This window comes from Zootermopsis nevadensis, unplaced genomic scaffold (genome assembly GCF_977971745.1).
Source record: "Zootermopsis nevadensis isolate Lab colony 2312 unplaced genomic scaffold, Znev_1.0 Znev_ptg000025l, whole genome shotgun sequence".
Taxonomy (NCBI): Eukaryota; Metazoa; Arthropoda; class Insecta; order Blattodea; family Termopsidae; genus Zootermopsis; species Zootermopsis nevadensis.
The window spans coordinates 3841041-3859396 of NW_028259157.1; the positions used below are offsets into that span (position 1 = coordinate 3841041).

The window sequence follows — 18356 nt, forward strand, 5'->3', positions numbered from 1 at the left end:
CCAAGACGAAGAATTAAATGTTGAAAAAAAGACAGGCCGGTCGTGTAACTATTGTCGTCTGGAGTATTACAACTCTCGTTTTACTGATAATTTAGACAAATGAAGGACATTATGACTGTTCTGACATGTAGTTCGTGTATGTAAAGTAATAACCTTAGAATGGGTTTCGATAGCTAACGACCGTTCTATAAATATATCGTAGCTTAAGCTTTTAAAGCCTAGTATCAGCTACATGTCCCAGCTGCTTTAACAATCATTGTCGACACTTTTTATGTGTTTTGTTCTGTATGCCAACAGGCGTTATTTTCTTAAAAAGCGTCAAGAATTTGTAAGATTTGAGGTTCTAACGGAGATGAGAAAGAAATCTATCTCTGAAATAGTGAAGTGTTGCGTTTTCTTTGCGGTACGAATTGAATTCTTAAATATTGTTTAGACGAGTTTCAGCTATAAAGGACTGTTGACAGATTGTATTTGGAGAATGTAAACAGGATTTAGTAGTTCAGCATAATGTAAAACTGCAGACTTGTTTTCTTAATGGTTTTGAAACTTCGAATTTCTTTTTCGGATTGTTAGTTTCCTGAAAGAGAAGGTCCAGTGTTACTTTATTTTAATAAAAGACATCCAATGCTTGGAACCTCGACGACAATGACTCCTTTGGGATGTTGCGTCTTGTTGTGTGATAGAAGCTGACCGATGTGTCAGGGGTGCTTACTGCCTCCATTATCGGGGCGATAATAAATCTTACCTCGTTTAGAATTGCAATGAAATAAGAACAAAAAGTATAACGTACGATTAACAGCGCGCACCTTGCCTCTCCGTCTAACTCTACGTCATCTAAGCATGTAGAGGGCGTGGAGATATATCCCGTAGCCAGTCACTTTACTAGTGCATTCCGACAAGGCTAATAGTTATCTACGCGAGAACTCTGATGTCAGTGCCCTGGTTAATAAATGAAATGGCGGGTCATGGCCGACGCTGGGGTATATGGCACCCTAGGCTAATCTTCAGCTTCCCCCCCCCCCCCCCGTGAATTTACTTCCGGAAATGAATATCGTGCATTATAAATTTGGATTGTGCATTTATAATTTTAGATTTAGTTAAATTATGGAGGAGGATTATGTGATTTTGAATATACGATGTCATTGTTCTTGACAAAAAGTATGTACGGAAAGAAATTTACATTTGTATTTGGAACAGCGGAAAGAAAACTGTTTAAAACGTACTTTCATGCATTATGTTCATTCTTGTGAATCGTAATCTGTATACTACATGAGATTACGAATCTCTCGTTTGTTTTCTTAATAAGATGTGCAGGTATTAATCAATTAATAAATCTTGCTCTTATGTTTTTTTTATTGCGTGCAATCTACTAATGATTTTAAATATGATAACCAACAAACATTTGTTTATTATATCGATAGATTTGACACAACAAAAGTGGGTAGTTTAAAAACGTTATTAAACAACCAAGTAGGTGGATTGTAATGTTGTAACTTCTGAAGACGCCTTGCAGAATCGCTGTTCTATAGGTAATTAGAGCTATTGTTAGTATTTAATTGACTCGGGAGAACTCGATGTGGCGTGCGTCCGGGTGTGACGTGGCTTCCTTCGTCGGGTTCTTCCGGTACATGCTTGCACGCTTTCCCGCCCTCCACAACACTCTTCTGTCTAGTGCTGGAACATCCAAATATTTGTTGTACTGGTCTCACTTGTTTGCTTCGGATAAGCAGACACCAGTCCCTGCACGCACGCACGCACGCACGCACACACACACACTAAACTGTTTAACGAATTGGCTTGCTCTTGGTCCCCAGGTATGCAACTCCACCCCCACCCCCTCAACGAATGGTAGCCGAAAGACGAAACAGATTGAGTCTGTTTTGTGTAATTATTATGAACCTCAGCCAATTAAAATATAAGAAAGATTTGAGGTTCTCAGGATGATGAGTCTGAAGATGTCTGTCTTCTGGGTTGTAGCACCGTGAAGTCTTGTAGAAGTTACCAGCGTTTCAGAGGTCTTTCCTGCCTCCATCATTAGGGCGACTCATCGACGCTACAACCCAGGGGACAGCCATCCAATTAAAATATAATTTTACGAATTAGTTTAGTGAGTGTCCGCAGAGACCGTGCCATGGCTGAGGTTATCTGTCGCCGGCTTCTTTCCGCAGAGGCCTAGCTTGGCGACCAGATTATTCCATGTGGGAGCCGTGGTGGTAAAAGTGGCATATGGGGCAGTTCTTCCCCGAGTACTTCTGTTTTCTCCTGTCATTATCATTTTGCCGCTTGTAGACCTGTATTTTGTATTTTTTTAGTTTAGTTCGTAAAACCACGACCGTTAATTCTCGTGGATCAACGACCGGGAACCATATGTTTGCGATTTCTGTGTGAAAAAAGTTTATTTATTATTTCTTCGTGTATAGGTTAGAGAAAATGTATTCATTTCTTACACGGAGGACTACTAGCATTTTCGTTTAGATGTTTTCTTAGAAACTAATACTGAAATGTAATATGAACGACGACTTGTAAGGCAGTGAGCCGGACTGTTGAACAATCTAGAGTGTATGGGTATGACGTATCCTTAATGTTGGAACTTGGCCTGATAAAAGGTTCCAGCCAGGGGTTCCTCATCCCTGGCTTAACGTGTGGTTACACTGGCTGAAAGAAGAAAAAACTTGTCTTTATGTTTTCAAGCTTAGGAATATAAACACACTGAAGACTTCCTGCCGGTTGTAACCATTTGTGTGTTTCACGTATTATTATTGAGGAACAAAAAATATATTTAGAATTTTGTATACATCTACCGATCCCAAACTTTAGTCAGGCTGACAGGCTAGCGGACCGTGTTATTTGTTTCTTCTTTTGGGTGGCTTGTAGCCTACTTGTGCTTCACGTCAGGTACTATGTTAAGATCGTAGTTTTCAAGGAATCTGACACGCTGGTATCTTAACCCTGAACTTCAACACTATTAATACCTAAGCCCACTATAGGACACGATACCAGAGTCGTTTCATACATTTCCCATCTTCACAACCTATCGCCCTAAATCCATTTTAATATTATCCTCGTGTTTCCTTCTGCGTCTTTCAAGATGTTCCGTATGCCTGTACATTTCTTGTCGTCTTCTTCGTAACTACAAATCCAGTTAGTCGCATTTTCCTAGGTTTCACTCTTTTGACACGATCAGGTGATATAAACAAATCACGAAATTTCGTATTTGTTAATACACGCTATCGTAAATCTTCATCGGTTGTTGGCACGAAAGTTTTACTGATCATTTTGTTTTCAAACAGTTTTAATTTAAGCGCTTTCCTTAAAGTAACAGACCACGCTTCCGCTGAAGTAAAGCAAAATTAAATAACTTTTGAATTCATTCGTTCTTCCATGTGCCGAATAAAAGTTTCAGTAAATGAGAATCATATTCGGATATGAGTGGAAGTTGCAAATTTACTTAACTTGCATCCCGGTGATTTAATTTCTTTAAAAAATACCGCAGGAAGAATATTAAAAATACTAATTGTCAATTCAAAAGAAAACCACGTGTTGTTAAACACGAAACAGATTTAAACTCAGCAATTTTTGACTTTGTAGATACTGGACCTAGGTCTGACACATTATGCACTAATTATATTCAGTTACGATCATTAATAACGCGTGTTGTATTTGTTATTTTGTAAGAAATATTCAGTGTGCAATGTTGGAACAGTTTCACCGGATTATATGTTTTTTAAAAATAATTCCTAACTAGTAACATTTAAATTCGGCTCTGTTTTTGTTCCTTAACGTAACGTTTGTTCCTCGAATACTCCATTTACTCATGTGGTATTATATAAGTAACCTCCTTGAAGTAAAGAATACTGTAAATTTTGAACACAAAATAAATATTATTGTTGGTGCGTAATAATAATAATGTGTTGTTCGTTTGTCTGGGTACCGAGAGGCATGAGGCATTTTCAGTCGCTGTGCGTTGAAGACGATGCCTTCTTCATGGCGCTCCTTATCGCGATGAAAGGAAGACCCGGCAGTAAAAGACGTAAGCTTAGTCTCTCTGTTCCACGAAAATATACGGTTTCCTCAGTCACACCATGCAAATATTAGGACAGTAAATTAAAATAACCCACAACCTCTTCCTTCCACATTCTGTCCAGTTTATTATTCGCTGAGTAACACATTCAGTTGGAAAGCGTCGTTAAAGAATATTGGAATCAGTAAAATGATCTAATAATTTCTGATCTTGCCCTTAAGTCTTAATATTAAATTACTTTCAGACGTAATGTTTTTAGTATTTTTAAGTGTGCTCCAGTTTGCTACCAAATAGTCGTTAGAGTCATTCGGGCTACGGTTGAAGTCCGGCGTTGTATATTTCCAGACACTTCACCCTGGAAAAGAAAAAAACGTCGAGCCTTACAATAAGACTTGTCTCCCTAGTTCACTCAGAACGCACTGCATCATCACTTTATGCGCGTTTAGACCCATTTTAAAGGGTTTACCAAAGTGAAAATGAGCAAATGAATTAAACGCGTTACATAGAGTAACGCAGAACAATGGTAAATAACGCTTCTCTTTGGAGGAAAACTTTGTAACAATGCTTTATGTTTACGTCGCTTGGAGTGCTGCTGTTCAGTGGCTCACTTTCCAGTATTGCTGGAAATTCGTTTTGTAATGTGTCGTTTTGGGGAGATGGGTTTGACGTCTCTACTCGTGACGTTTTAGACTGTCGTGAAGACGGATATGCCTGCATGTGCTGTCCGCAACACTTTTTGAGGGTGCTGGCTTTGCGTTCAGCTCCGTACAAATCTAGCCGCTGCGGATATCTCCCATATGTGTGAGCTATTGAGATGTCTTGTCCAAACAATGTTAGCCTGCCTCTTAGTTTAGTATCCTAATCTACATGATGATGCGTTCAAATGAATAAATCGGATTGTGGAAAGAACATAAAGAAACTGATCCATTTGTGTGCCATCCTGGAGGAAAGCTAATTCATGTTTAAAGATGCTCCTCTGCTGTTATGTATCGCCGTGTATTCTGGTAGAAGTTTACCAAACTTTTAGAGGTTCCGATGGTGGAGGCTGCAAGTACCTCTGATACGTTCGTTAACTTCTACCAGACTACACGGCGATACAACTCAGAAGACACCCATATTCGTGATAACGTCAACTTCTACGTAATCCAGTTTCAACCAGCTGATAAGGGATGAAGTTTAATAAGTTTTATTGATCGCTTTTTACCAGAAACACAACGAACCGACACAGGTTAGCTCCGCAAGTCAACGATAATAGGAATTCACGGCATTCAGCCATTCCAGTTTCGTTCTTGGAAGGTCCCAGTTTTGAATCTGGGCCCGAAGAACGGATATTCAAATCAGTGTTTCACGTATTTTTTTTCAGAATCATCATGGAAATTAAGAAGTGTGTTAAAATAAGCCTCAACCACTTCCTTTTTTACATCTTTTCCGATTAATCATTTGTCATTCTGATATTAGACACTATATATACAGACAGTTGAAATAGTGTCATTTAATAAATTAACAGTCAATAAATAAACCTGTATAACAAAACTATTCACTCTGAATTGTGAAATATTTAAACCCATGTTTTTTAAAGAATGCATAGAAGCTAGATAATTTTTTATTTGCCTCTAGCGATAACTACTGTTAATAGTTCAATATCAGTTTCATATTAATTGATGTTGCTTAAGCACTTTATTAGTTGAGAGCACCATTATCCCTTTATTTGCGATGCATCATTCATATTAATAATGCCCCTATATGTGAGTATTGCGTCACAGCATATTAGTATTGGTTTGATAAAACAACAGCATCACACTGTGGATTAGCTCGTTCTCATATTCAGTCAGTATTTTAAGTACGCATGTAAGTTATTCATTCACAGTACTGTAATGGCTTTCGAATTGTGACAGTTATAGCAGGATTAAACTTTTTCGCAGAACTTGCAGTTAATTCTGCTGTAACTAGGAATAGCGTATCAGAATATTTTACATTGCATTAATTAAATTTAAATATTAAAACATATATTTACCACGTCACCATAAGGTCCTGTAATACTATAATTATTCTATAATAATTTATCAAGGAACCGTTTACCTTTATTTTAGAGCTTTGTTTTTTTTATCAGTTTCCCTTTTCCCCTATTCCTTCTCATCTCCTCTCTACCCCCACTGGCTCAATATTTTCCCACCATTTCTTTTCACTTCTTCATTCACTCTTTCGTAATCTTCGCTTCATTTAATTTTTCTTATTTGGTAATTCCTTTACTTGTATTTATTCTCCTCCCTCTCAACATTCTATTTGCCTCACCCGTTCATATCTTTATTTTATTTTAGTTTCTAATTTCCTTCCCTATCTTATTTAAATTCCGTATTATATTCCTTCGTTCGTTTTATCATTTCTTCATTTAGTCCTTCCTCTGTACCTCATGAATGTTAGACGCCGTGAGTTGATTCGACATCAGAATGTCCTTGACTCGAACGAATTTCCTGCCCTATTGTCTTGAAGGATATATGGTAAAGATTAAGTGGGAGTTACAGAAACATTAACATACAGACATTTTATTTATGATTAAGGAAAGCGTATAATAAACTCAGAAGATGCACGTCGTCATTTAGTACGTAATATTTTATCTTCTTGTTCTATTTAGAAAAACGTAGGATAAGGTATAGTTTGTAAATCGTAACGCTTGAGTTTTATCGGTCTCTCACTGTGAGTGAAGAACACAAAATTTAGAGAACAGAATAATTTTTTCAACCTGAGGAAGATAAGAAATATGAGAATCTGTAAATTGTCGTAATAATTCGACTATGTGTCTTAATAAATAAACAGAAAATAAAAAATAACGAAGACATTGATAGCAATGTAACTAATTTACGTAACGCTAGTATAATTAATTTTTCTATACACAATATCGTTGCCTTTTCCCAATCATTTCAAGACTGTCTGATAGCATAGATCCGCGAAAACACATGTGACTTGCATTCAAGTGATACGACGTTCATATCTCGGCCATATCATCTACAATTTGATAACTGTTTTTAACTTAACGTCTGTTTGTGATTTTCCCAGCCATTTTCTGTCATTCTTACCTGCTTCTTCATTTCAAACAAGCTATCAACTTAAGTAGCTTCTGCAGTAGATATATTGTCGTTTAGTGCCCTACTAGTCAATTATTTAGTCAGTCAGGGCTCTGTTGTTAGCAGTTTCTCGTCGTCGGTAATTCTGAAAGCAGCTTTTCTTTGGTTTCCTCCACCACTTGAATCCTTTTTTACGTCCAACAGAATACCTAACACACGAGCTTTGTCTCCAATGCTTGGTTTGCTGAGGTTAGGGCAGACGTGTTTGTAGTCCAAATATTGGCCCAGAACGCAGTCTTGGAATCTACTGTGAAAATTACTACACCGTGGCGTTGAGAAATGTTTGAAATAATCGATTGCATGCCATCGATTCTGTACAAATTATTTGAGACGTTAACACTTTAAAGTTTTCAGACTATTTGTGGTTCAAGTTCCACGTTGGAAGCTATTGATTTTCTTTAATATTGCCGCAAACAACGTGCTTTGAAAAGAGCAATAATAAATAAAACTGTATTTGAAATCTAAAACTTCTTGACAATGGTGAAGAGTCAATTGAATAAAATTTTTGGATATTATCCATCGTCTAGTAAATATAAAACGTAAAACGACGAGCTAATCCCTATCTCCGGAGATAGGGATTAGCTCTATCTAGTGGGCCCAATTGTGTAGGAACCTGAAGACGGAGATAGAGTCCCATCTCCGAAACGTCGTTTTACGTTTTATATTTACTAGACGATGGATAATATCCAAAAATTTTATTCAATTGACTATATTTGTGGTTTTTGTACCCAAGCCCCTAACATTTTGAAGTCGAATTACCGCTTCAAAGAGCATTGTCACGTTGTTGTTGTGACCAAACATATTTCAAGGTCATAACAGGTCCTTAAGACTCTTTTGGTATATTGACCAATAAGACTATATTTTAATATGTTTGGGCGATATAGTTGGCTATTTAACGACTCTATATCTACTTCAGACGCCAGGTTAACTCAGCTATGGGCTCCCATCTCCAGCTTCCCGTCTAATGGGCGTCGAGGCTTTTGCACCGGAGTAAGAAATATATGGACATGAAGCTGACCATTTACCTCCTTCTAGTAATGAGGTTAAAAGTGCGGTAATCTATACCTCCGGTCCTGTATAATTACTGTATATTTACTTTAGACAAAGGAATGTCAAAAATCATGACTAGGATCTTCATATGTGGCCAGAAACTAGGTATCTCACACATGGAATTTTAGGGATTGTCAGTATTCAGGTACGATGTGTGGAGACGTGGACATGGATTGACGGTATGAGACGTGTGTGACTGTTCAGATGAGGTGTCTTTCTTGTTTAGTAGAGTGTACAGATTGCCTGGTGATCTCAACGTACTTGTGGCATGTCACATCGTCACATCGAGACAGTAAGCCGACATTGATTTATATTTTTATTGCTGTATCGAAAATAGACTGTTAACAGTGTGTTAATCTACTCAGATTATATTCTTACACTGGGATATGAAGCACACAGGTGACAAGTGTGAGTGAGTGCTACGCCACGAGCCCACATGCACAGTGTAAACTAATTAGCCCCTTGTTTCTTCGAACTGAGTTTTTAAACTTGAGCCGTGTAAATAACAGACAACTTGTGGATTGCGACCTGCTGAGTTGTGTCTTGTGGGCGGATTACAAAAGTTTTGGAGGAAAATATCGCCCTCTAGGTGGAGGCTGTAAAGTTCTAACCCCTGTTCCCAGTGTTGGAGTAGTTCACGATAATTTGCTTTTTAGACCGTGCGGACACTATGATGGGCCACAGGTTTATATGTGATAATTATTTAACTAGTTGGTAAACTGTAATTTGCCTTCCCCTATTTTCTCCAGGCCCCTGACGTCGTTATAAATTTCTAAGAACAGTGTGTGAATATGGTGGACTATGTGAAGACCATGAAAAATATAACTTCGGCTTTCAGGATGAGCCTTATCATCGAATGTTGAAAGTTTTTCAGCGTTTCGGCAAAACAGTTAATTCTTCAGGATGAATATCTCTGGGAGGGTTTGGGAAGCCCTTGTAATAGATCTGGAAGAGAGCGGTAGGTGGGTGGCGAAGGACGTAATTGGACGAAGGAACTGGGTGCTGTCTAATAGGTAGTGATCATGTAATTGACGAAAAGAGATTATGAAAAGAATTTTAACCTACACGTGATTAGAAGAGACGATAAAGAAACTTTTGGTACTCAACGTGAGTAGGAGAAAGTTTCTAGCACACACGTGATTAGAAGAATTAGCGATGAAGAAAGTTTTGGTACTCGTGATTAGGAGAAGAAGTGATGAAGAAAGTTTCTAGTGTACACGCGATTCGAAGAGGTGATGAAAGTTTTAGCGCTCACGTGATTAGAAGTGATGAATACCTAGATTTTAGCAACCACGGGTATCTAGTATCTCGTAGAAAGGAGAAGACAAAAGGAGTTCAGGAGTAGAATAGAAAGGCGATAGAAGAAAGAGGCAAAAGAGGGAGGTGGCTCAGAAGGAAGAACGTTCTAAATGATATAAGGAAGAAGTGAAAGGAGTAGATTAAACCAAGCGTGCACATACTTCGTCCGTCTGCACAGGTAAGTTTAGCTGGTGGTATTGCAGGAGGAAGTTGAGTAGAAGGCTTGGAGGAAAAGAGACGAGGCCGAACTTTACTTAGTCTGCATCCGTCTTCACGGTTGAAGCTGTGGTTTCTTTTGTTATTTCAGTGGCTTCCCTGATGATGCCGGGAAGGTAGGGCCGGATGTTGGCTAAGACTTCTGTTCTGCTGAAGTCGATACCGTGTTTAGTTTCTGTGGAGTGTTCTTCTTTCGCTTGTCGCTGTTTCTTTAGTCTTGTGTCTCTGATGTGCGCAGAAATATTTGTGGAGACATTACGGCCCATTTGGTTGGTGTACATTTTACCACAGGAACAGGCGATCGTGTGCCTAAATGCCAGAGTTTTTAGTCAGGAGTTGTCTAATTTGTTATATTTGAAGTGGGATGCTGTTTTGTTGAATAATTTCTGAAAAGAAACATTTCTTTACTGTATCTGTATTTCTGACTACATCTGTCAGAATTACACTTGTTTCTAAACTTAAAGACAGGGTCAAAAACTGTAAAGCATGCGTCTGTATCACGTTAGAGTGAGGTTTTACTTCATTGTTATACTGTGAGAATGTTCTGCATATTTCCAGTCGTATTTAAAGTATAGAAAATTTTATGTCACAACTTACTTGTTATATTTTATATTCTTAATGTCCTCGGTTAGAATACTGGGCGAGAGATATGACCACTTCTTTCCACAGACCCCCCCCCCCCCCCCATAGTGCTTCACTGTCTATAACATATACAGTTGATACAGTGTCGTTTAATAAAGTATTCAAAATAATAGGAAACGATATGTACCAGTAGTGAATTCAATTTGAGTGATTAAGAAGGTTGAAGAACTCCGCCCTTTGTAGTTGAAAATGCAGGTTTTCCGTAATTAATCGAGTTTAGATAGAGTCTGGAGGTTTCTGACGTTTGAGTGTTACAATCCGTATTATTTTTTTACTTCGTTCATCTCTAAATTACAAGTAGAAATACAAATACAATGTCAGAAAATCCGGATCTTTGTCCGGGTCTGAGGCTAGCTTCGTTAGGGGACCCAGTAGCTATGGTTTCTGTCCATTCCTTATTACCTGAAGACGGAAGATGATCCAGCTTCCAAAAGTTGTATTTTTAGTTCTCTTTGTAATTTAGACTAGTGGTATTGAACCTGGGGTACGCGAAGACATCTTAGGGGGTACGTGAAATTTAAAAAAAATTATCTTATGATCAGCACTGAATAATCAGGGCCAGATTTAATACATTATTTTTGGATGTAATTTATTTAATTTATTTTAGATGTAGATTATATACTATGTATAACTTGATTTATACACCAACAACTTTGGGGGTACAAAGTTTAAGAGAAATTATATCTGGGGGTACGCGAACAAAAAAGGTTGAATACCACTGATTTAGACAACGGGCAAAGTTCAAAAAACATTTTTACTGATCATAATCGACTGCCGTTTACGTCTATAGATTTGTGTCATCCAAAAAATTGTCTACTTTTGGCTTTTTATTTGATTTTGATGTGATAATAAAGATGGTTGTACTAAATCCCTCTCCTTTTAAATATCGCGTTATGTAATGCACCATTGTGTTTCGGTAGCTCTCAGTATTTGCGGTTTATTTGCCACTCAGGTTTATTTTGTTATATTTACTGCCAAATATTATTTCTCTAAACACTATCCTGCCTACTTTAAAGGTACTTATGCATGGAACAGTCAGAGTTGTTTAAGCTGTAACCTACACCTATGCTACAAAACGTTTTAATTATTTATAAGGATCAATATTTCCGCAAAATTGCTGCATCAGAAGTTGGTGCTAAGTAGTTTAATGTAAAGTAAAGTAAAGTTTGTCCCACTATACGCCATGTAGGCGTTTGGGGTGAGAGGAGGTATAGCTCCTCTCTTCCTTGACCTCGGCACTAGATGGGGGTGAGTGGTCAGCATCACGCCCCGGCCGGCTTTACCCCCGGGAAAGGACCCCGGTACCCATTGTAGAGGAGGCTGGGTGGGCCCCAGAGCCGGTCTGGACGAAGAGGCTAGAGGAAAAATCCTCTGTCTCCGTCGGGGATCGAACCCCGGTCGTCCAGCCCGTAGCTAGTCACTATACTGACTGAGCCATCCCGGCTCATAAGTAGTTTAATGTAAGGTATTAAAATGTTAGGAGTTGATTGGTGTGGACATTTAATTAATATAGTGTATTTCAGAATGTTGAAAAAAATATTAATAATGCCTGCAGCAAATATTTTTATTTTGAAACGCACCTCCGTATTACAAAGTTTAATTTCTGATAATGGAATTGCCTGCTTTCTGGATGCTGTGCACGTAGGCCTGTAGTGTTACAGCCCATTGGAAATATCTCTCTGGTTGTATATCTCCCGCGGTAGATGTCGCTGTGCTTCCGGGGGGGGGGGGGGAGGTCTGAGTGTGAGAGAGAATCCTTTGAGATGAAAATCTCGTGATACTGTTTCTCAGACACAGAAGGAAATACGAACCGATGTCTTGTGAAACGACTGAGGCTACAAGAAGACGTCCGTGATTATGTTGGTCAAAGTGAAAAAGGGCCCCTATGGTAAGGGATTCTGGTACAGAGAGACTGGGTCATTGAAGATTTGTCTTCCAAGGCTAACTTTGATATACGATGAGGGACTTGCGAGAAGCGGACCGTCTTCCATTCGCTTCTTCGGGCTACAGAGGCCAAACAAAACCACGATGGATGAGGGAGCTTATTGCACAGAACTGCATGGTCCAGTGGTTTACCAGATATGGAATACTGCTAATTCAAAGCATGCTGTTTGCCGTGTGGACATTTAAATGGAATCTCACGTTTCGGAGTAATATATTGCGTCCATCTTCAGCGCTGAAATTGCAGTCTTTCTCCGACACGTTATTTCCTATCTACAGGTCCATACGGCGTTACTATCCACAAGATCAATACTGACTTATTCCCTATATGTCCCCGAATTAAACCTGAAGTTTCAACTTCAGGCCTCGTTTAAGACCTCGATGACTTAAGTGTGCTTCAGCCTTTAACAACAGTTTCTTCTTTGTTTTAGGTCAGAATATGATGATGGTTTGGGGCAGTCGTCAGCCTGGCAACCAAGGTAAGGCGAATGTATGTCACAGTAATTACACATCCTGCATCTCTCGCGTATAAATTGAGGAGACGGGGGGGGGGGGTGAGGCGAGGCACATTAGTTGAAATTGAAGTGACAAGTGTACGCAATAATCGGTGTTACCTGTAAGTGCTCAAGTTGCAACATCCCATACCTCCCAGTGCGCCGCTGTGCATTTCATCAGTCAGTAAAGGTCACATGCAGAAATGAAAGTGATACGATATACGGGCAAGATAGTTGTAAACACATGTTTTAGTTGTGCTTTGGAACGGCTCTGGGCTATTCGTAGTGATGGAGATTTGTTCCACTTTCGCTTATTAATATCCGTATTGCATTTTTTGTTTGTTTTGTTTAGGCTGTCCGTGTTATGATTTGATTACACTATTCCTTTCATAAACGTACATCTATATATTTGCCATTTCACAAATTGAAAAACCAATGTTTGATTGAAAAGTAAATGAATATTTTTAAAACGGCAGAGCAGAGGAGGTTTTATGACTATGAACGCTTACTTTTAGTGAAGTCATACTACTATCAGAGCAACACGTTTCCTGAAAGTCGTTTGTGAGTAGTTATTTTATAGTGTCGAAAATAAATCGCATGCATTTGGTAAAGCAATATGTGAATAAGATGTACTTGTAGAATGTATTGCAAACCAAGTAAAGGTGAATGTATGTAAGAGGTGTGAGTATTTCATTCGGTGGTCTTGTCAAGTAGTAACCTGCTTTTCGTTTCTCTGCTACCCAAATACATTCTTGGTTCCTAAATAATTTGGATTTGCTTTGTAACAGATCCCAGTTTATCTTCAGTTTATGAACAGCAATTTAATAATCTAACCTAATCTAAACCGATCTAATGCTTTGTATTTTCACTTCTTGAGTTGGATTATGTTGCATTGTCAGCAGAACTTTAAGCCAGTCTTCCTCGAAATTTATGTTGTTTGTCATTTTTTTAAAAGTGGGGTTGTTCTCAGGTAATAGTTTAAATCTTTCTGCTCTTCAAATAAAACAAAATAAATTCATATACATATCTACCAGCCTAAAAATGGGTTATTCTTGTGGTCACTGTAAAGTTAATACTTAGTTCAGCCAAGAGTTATAAAAAGTATGTGAGATTTGAGGTTATCACGGTGACGTGTATGAAGATGGCTACCTTTGGGGTTGTTCAGCGTGTAGTCCTGTAGGGGTTAACCGACGTTTCGGATATTAATGCTTCCATCATCAGGTAGATCGCTCTGAAGCATTTCTGAAACGTCAGTAAACTTCTACCAGATTACACGGCGCAATAACTCAGAAGACATCCATGTTCAAAACAATTTTTCTGGCTATGTTCCAGTACGTGTTCTCTAAGTAAGGTATCAGCTACAAAACTGTTTAAACAGCAACTTTTATAGAGAAATTATGTTTATAATTCAGAATATCAAAGCGTGGAGCAGCTTATGAGGCACATTTTACAACTTTACAAAAGACCCTTATGAAACCAGAATGGGTAAATGGCGAACTGCGTTTTAAATTATAATAATGCTCTTTTTTGTGGAAATTTGAACTTTGACGGGGTCAGGGTCTTTGTTTCTCATTTCAATGAACGAGTGATCGAATACCCATGGCATGGCGGCAGAAGTTAACGCTTTTCAGAACCCACTTACTGTGTCATTTTAGATTACAATCTGTTGTTTCCTTTTTCCACTTTATGAATTGGCATTTAGCAATCCGGATGGATGGATCAGTGGGTGTTTAGACGGATGGGTGGGTGTAGTTAGGTGAATGGGTTGAAGAACAAGATCTCAATGATTGCTGTGAGTAGAAGTTTAACTTTAGTAGTGATCATAACATTAATAATAATAAATTACATTACTATTACGACTCCATGCAGAAAATATGACGACAGAAACGCTCCAAGAAGCATCTGAACATTAAAAAATTGCCGAGCAGAATATTTCACTGACTCATTTCGCGTGTCTTTTTCAGAAGGGAACTGTAATAAAACTGTACAAGTGTTTACTTTGTTGTAGTTAACGTGGACGAAATAAGTTGTATTTTATTAAATCGGACACGCTGGTCTGTGAACATAACAGAAATTTGTACCACGCAGTTTTCTGTTGTTTCCCAATGTATATTTTATTAAAATATATGAACTTACGTGTCACTTAGTATGCACTTTAAAATATAAACGTTACTTGATCGAGATTCAACTTGAAATCAATATTGAATCAGTATAGACTCACATTGTGATTACAAATAAATCACATGTCGAATTAATCGACAGCAACACACACAAATTACTGCTTGTATGTTCCGCTTCTGGAGCAGTGACTTGTTGAATTTTGATTAAGCTCGTTTGTTGTTTATGAATCAGTTTAGTTTAATGTTAAAGGGGTCTTTTGAGTGGTCGTTCAGATCTTAAACCACAAACGGACTTGTAGTGTAAATTGCTGCTGTGTAGTCTGTCCATACGGCAGTTAAGTATCTTCAGTTCCTTGCATATTTCGAGTGAACAAGATTTTCCTTCAGAAATCGTCAGCGGCTCAGCTGACAAATAACTTATGGAATTTAAATTTTAATCATCACAACAGTTTGATACTTGATCTTTCCCATAGCCAGATGAATCTAGTTCACGTTCTCACACCCATTAAGACCAAGATAACTTTCTTCTAGGGTGTTGCGCCGTGTGATCTTGTAGAAATATACCGAGGTTTCAGAAGTGCTTGCTGTCTCCGTCGTCATGGCGATGAGTAATCTGATCCCAAATCCGTGACCCTGTGTAACATTTCGTAACATGCCGGATTTTAACTCCTCATCGGTCTCCCAAACTAGAGTTACACCCCTTGTCGACTATCCGCGACTCATCCAGTATTTTCTCAGCCATCTTCGTTATATGGAGGCAGCCTTCTCCAAACGCAACCTGAGGACCGGGCATGCCATGTTGACAATAAAAATAATATTGTTTTAGGATTGAAATTTACGGCACTCCTAATTATGTAACTTTCCTCTGCCTTCCTTTATACTTGTCGCAAGATATCTCCGAGCATCATTCATATTTTAACTTCACTTATTCCCTTCGCCTATTACTCTGACGCAACCCAAGCTCGCAGATATTATCAGCACCCCATTTTCATATTTCGTTAGTGAATGTCCTCTTTGGGTGAATGATTAAGTTTCACGCCAATAAAAACAACCGGTAATATTACAATTCTGTTCATTTTAATGCTTCGATTCTTATATAGTAAGCTGAAGGACAGGCCGCCTTGAACTGAGTGTTAGCAAATATTCCCGGAATTAAGATAAGTCTTGATGTCATCGTGAATGTGATTTTGAATTGTTACTGTCTGTTCCAGATAACTAAAAGTTAGTATCTACGTGCAAGTTCAACTGCGTTACAAACCAGACGATAAAGCGATTTATTAGATACTGTATCTTTACATTACATTTTTGTGACGAGGCATCAACAGGAGCTTGTTTTGTCTGTGTATATTTCCAGACAACTTCCTTACTGTCGTCTGATTCAGGTTTTTGTTTTATTTAGGCTTCGTTTGTTTATGTTTTCGCCCAATAAATTAACTTTAGTTTAGACTAGAAGCTGATGTAATCCACGCAGTTCAATTCCTTGTTGATTCTTTTGAATCTTGGTAGTGGGTATTCTAAAGCGAAGTTGAAAAGGAATGGCGATAAAGTGTCTCTTGTAAGAAAACGTTTATTCTGTAATAAATTCAGATATTCTTAAACTCCACTCATTTCTGGACCCTTTGAAGTGAAACACAGCTATGAATAACTTTCTAATGTAGCATGTGTTAATGTAGTACACTCTCGCATTAATATGCACTATCCTAGTACAGTTAAATTAAGGTGTTATATTTGCATTAGTCTGTCGTCATAATTCTACATTGGATTTATGAGTAAATATCTCCTTCACTGTGATTTGAGGAATTCACTAGTCTGTGTTTGTTGATAAGTAGACAGTTATTAGTGTTACTTGTAGATTTTATGTTATCTAGTAAAACATTAAAGCATCGGACGAGTTATAATTTTATTTTCCTGGAGAACTAAGCCAGCAAGGGTGGGAAAATTTTTAAAGTTTTTTGAAACAAAATGTTATATAAGATAAATGTATCATTCCCAACAGGTAATACGACGTTCGTAATATAATAATATAAATTTTTGTCACAGTGTAATGTATTATAGTTCTAGTTAAATTGAGAAGGATAAGACAAGTGAAACCCGTATCACGCATGGGGAATATAAGAAATGCATACAAAATTTTAGTGGGACAGCGTAATATTAAAACATATTCTAGAGAAATGGGGTGTGAATGTGTGGTTTGAGTTTAAGTAACTCGTTATACGTTCCAGTGGTGAATATTTGTGAACATGTAATGAACCTTCGAGTTCCATAAAAGCGATAAGTTCTTGAACAACTTCCAGGTAAAACTGTACCATAGTTCTCCTTACTTAAATGTTTTAAGTGGCTAACGAGGGTTCTTTTGAAGCTGAAATGACGAAGCTGAAAGCACTAATTTCGACACATTTCTGTAACTGTAAAACAGACTGAAAGTTCCTTCCTTCATATTTCAGAAATAATATTTTATGGACAGATCTCATGAAGTAATAACTTGGAAAACGACTTGTGGGAAACACTGGCCCTTCTTTGTGTTTCCAGTTCCGAAACATTCTTTCCGTCCTGTTATTTCTTTTTCCCCAACTTGGCCGCTGGCTGGCATCGCCAGTAAAATCTCCGATAAAGCGATCAATGTCAAGGACAAAACAGAGCAACTCTGTTCAGAAAAACGAAACACCTTTTCTGCTCTTTTGTCGTTCCAAGATACTTCGATGTAACTCCTTACTTTATGGCGTGATGTCGCTTCAGATTTTAGTGATTTAAATGGCTTAATATCTTAACATATCAGCTTCTGAGGTTGTTAGCCTGATTTGAATCTCTCTGTTACGCTTGACAGCTCAAATTTCAAGATGAATTACGTATTACAATAAATATTATTTATATATTATATATTTTTTGAAACTACATGGCATTTTAGTTTAAAAGTATTGCTAAAGTAAGAATTATTTATTAACACTGTTAGAAGTAAATTACTGCACACACCTCTACTTGTAGATTGCATAAGCTGTAATTACTATAATTTGATTACTTAAATTTCATATTTTACTGCCTCCATAATCATGACGATGAGTGGAGACACCAACTACTTCTGATACGTCGATAAATTTCTGAGACTACACGGCACTACAATACAGAATACAGACATCTTCTTACATGACGCCATAAGAACCTGTAATCGTACTAATTGAATATTATAAGTGTTTACTTAAATACTTCTGTCATGGGAATGATTCTGCAAGTTCCTTCTATCTGTGTATTTAAACGTAGCAGAAGAGGCGTTGTCCTGTCTTTGTTCTAAGACACACTTTATCCCTTGTAGTAAATTCACTTATTGCACTATTTTATTTATTATCATCTACAGAAGTGAAATGGAACGTTTTAAAATCCATTCGTAATGAACACGACTAATAAATAGGTTGATTAGCTGTCGACAATTTTCAGAGCATTGAAATGCCTGTTTTAT

General features: G+C 37.8%; 1 protein-coding gene across 3 annotated transcripts in view; it reads left to right on the forward strand.

Annotated features, from left to right (window-relative positions):
• LOC110840060 (Calcium-independent receptor for alpha-latrotoxin) overlaps window positions 1–18356 on the forward strand; it is a 450850-nt gene that overhangs the window by 155151 nt on the left and 277343 nt on the right. For all 3 annotated transcript variants that reach the window (XM_087356023.1, XM_022084785.2, XM_022084786.2), the window contains exon 3: window positions 12723–12770. The gene's annotated coding sequence lies outside the window, so the exon portion shown is untranslated. The remainder of the gene's footprint in view (window positions 1–12722; window positions 12771–18356) is intronic.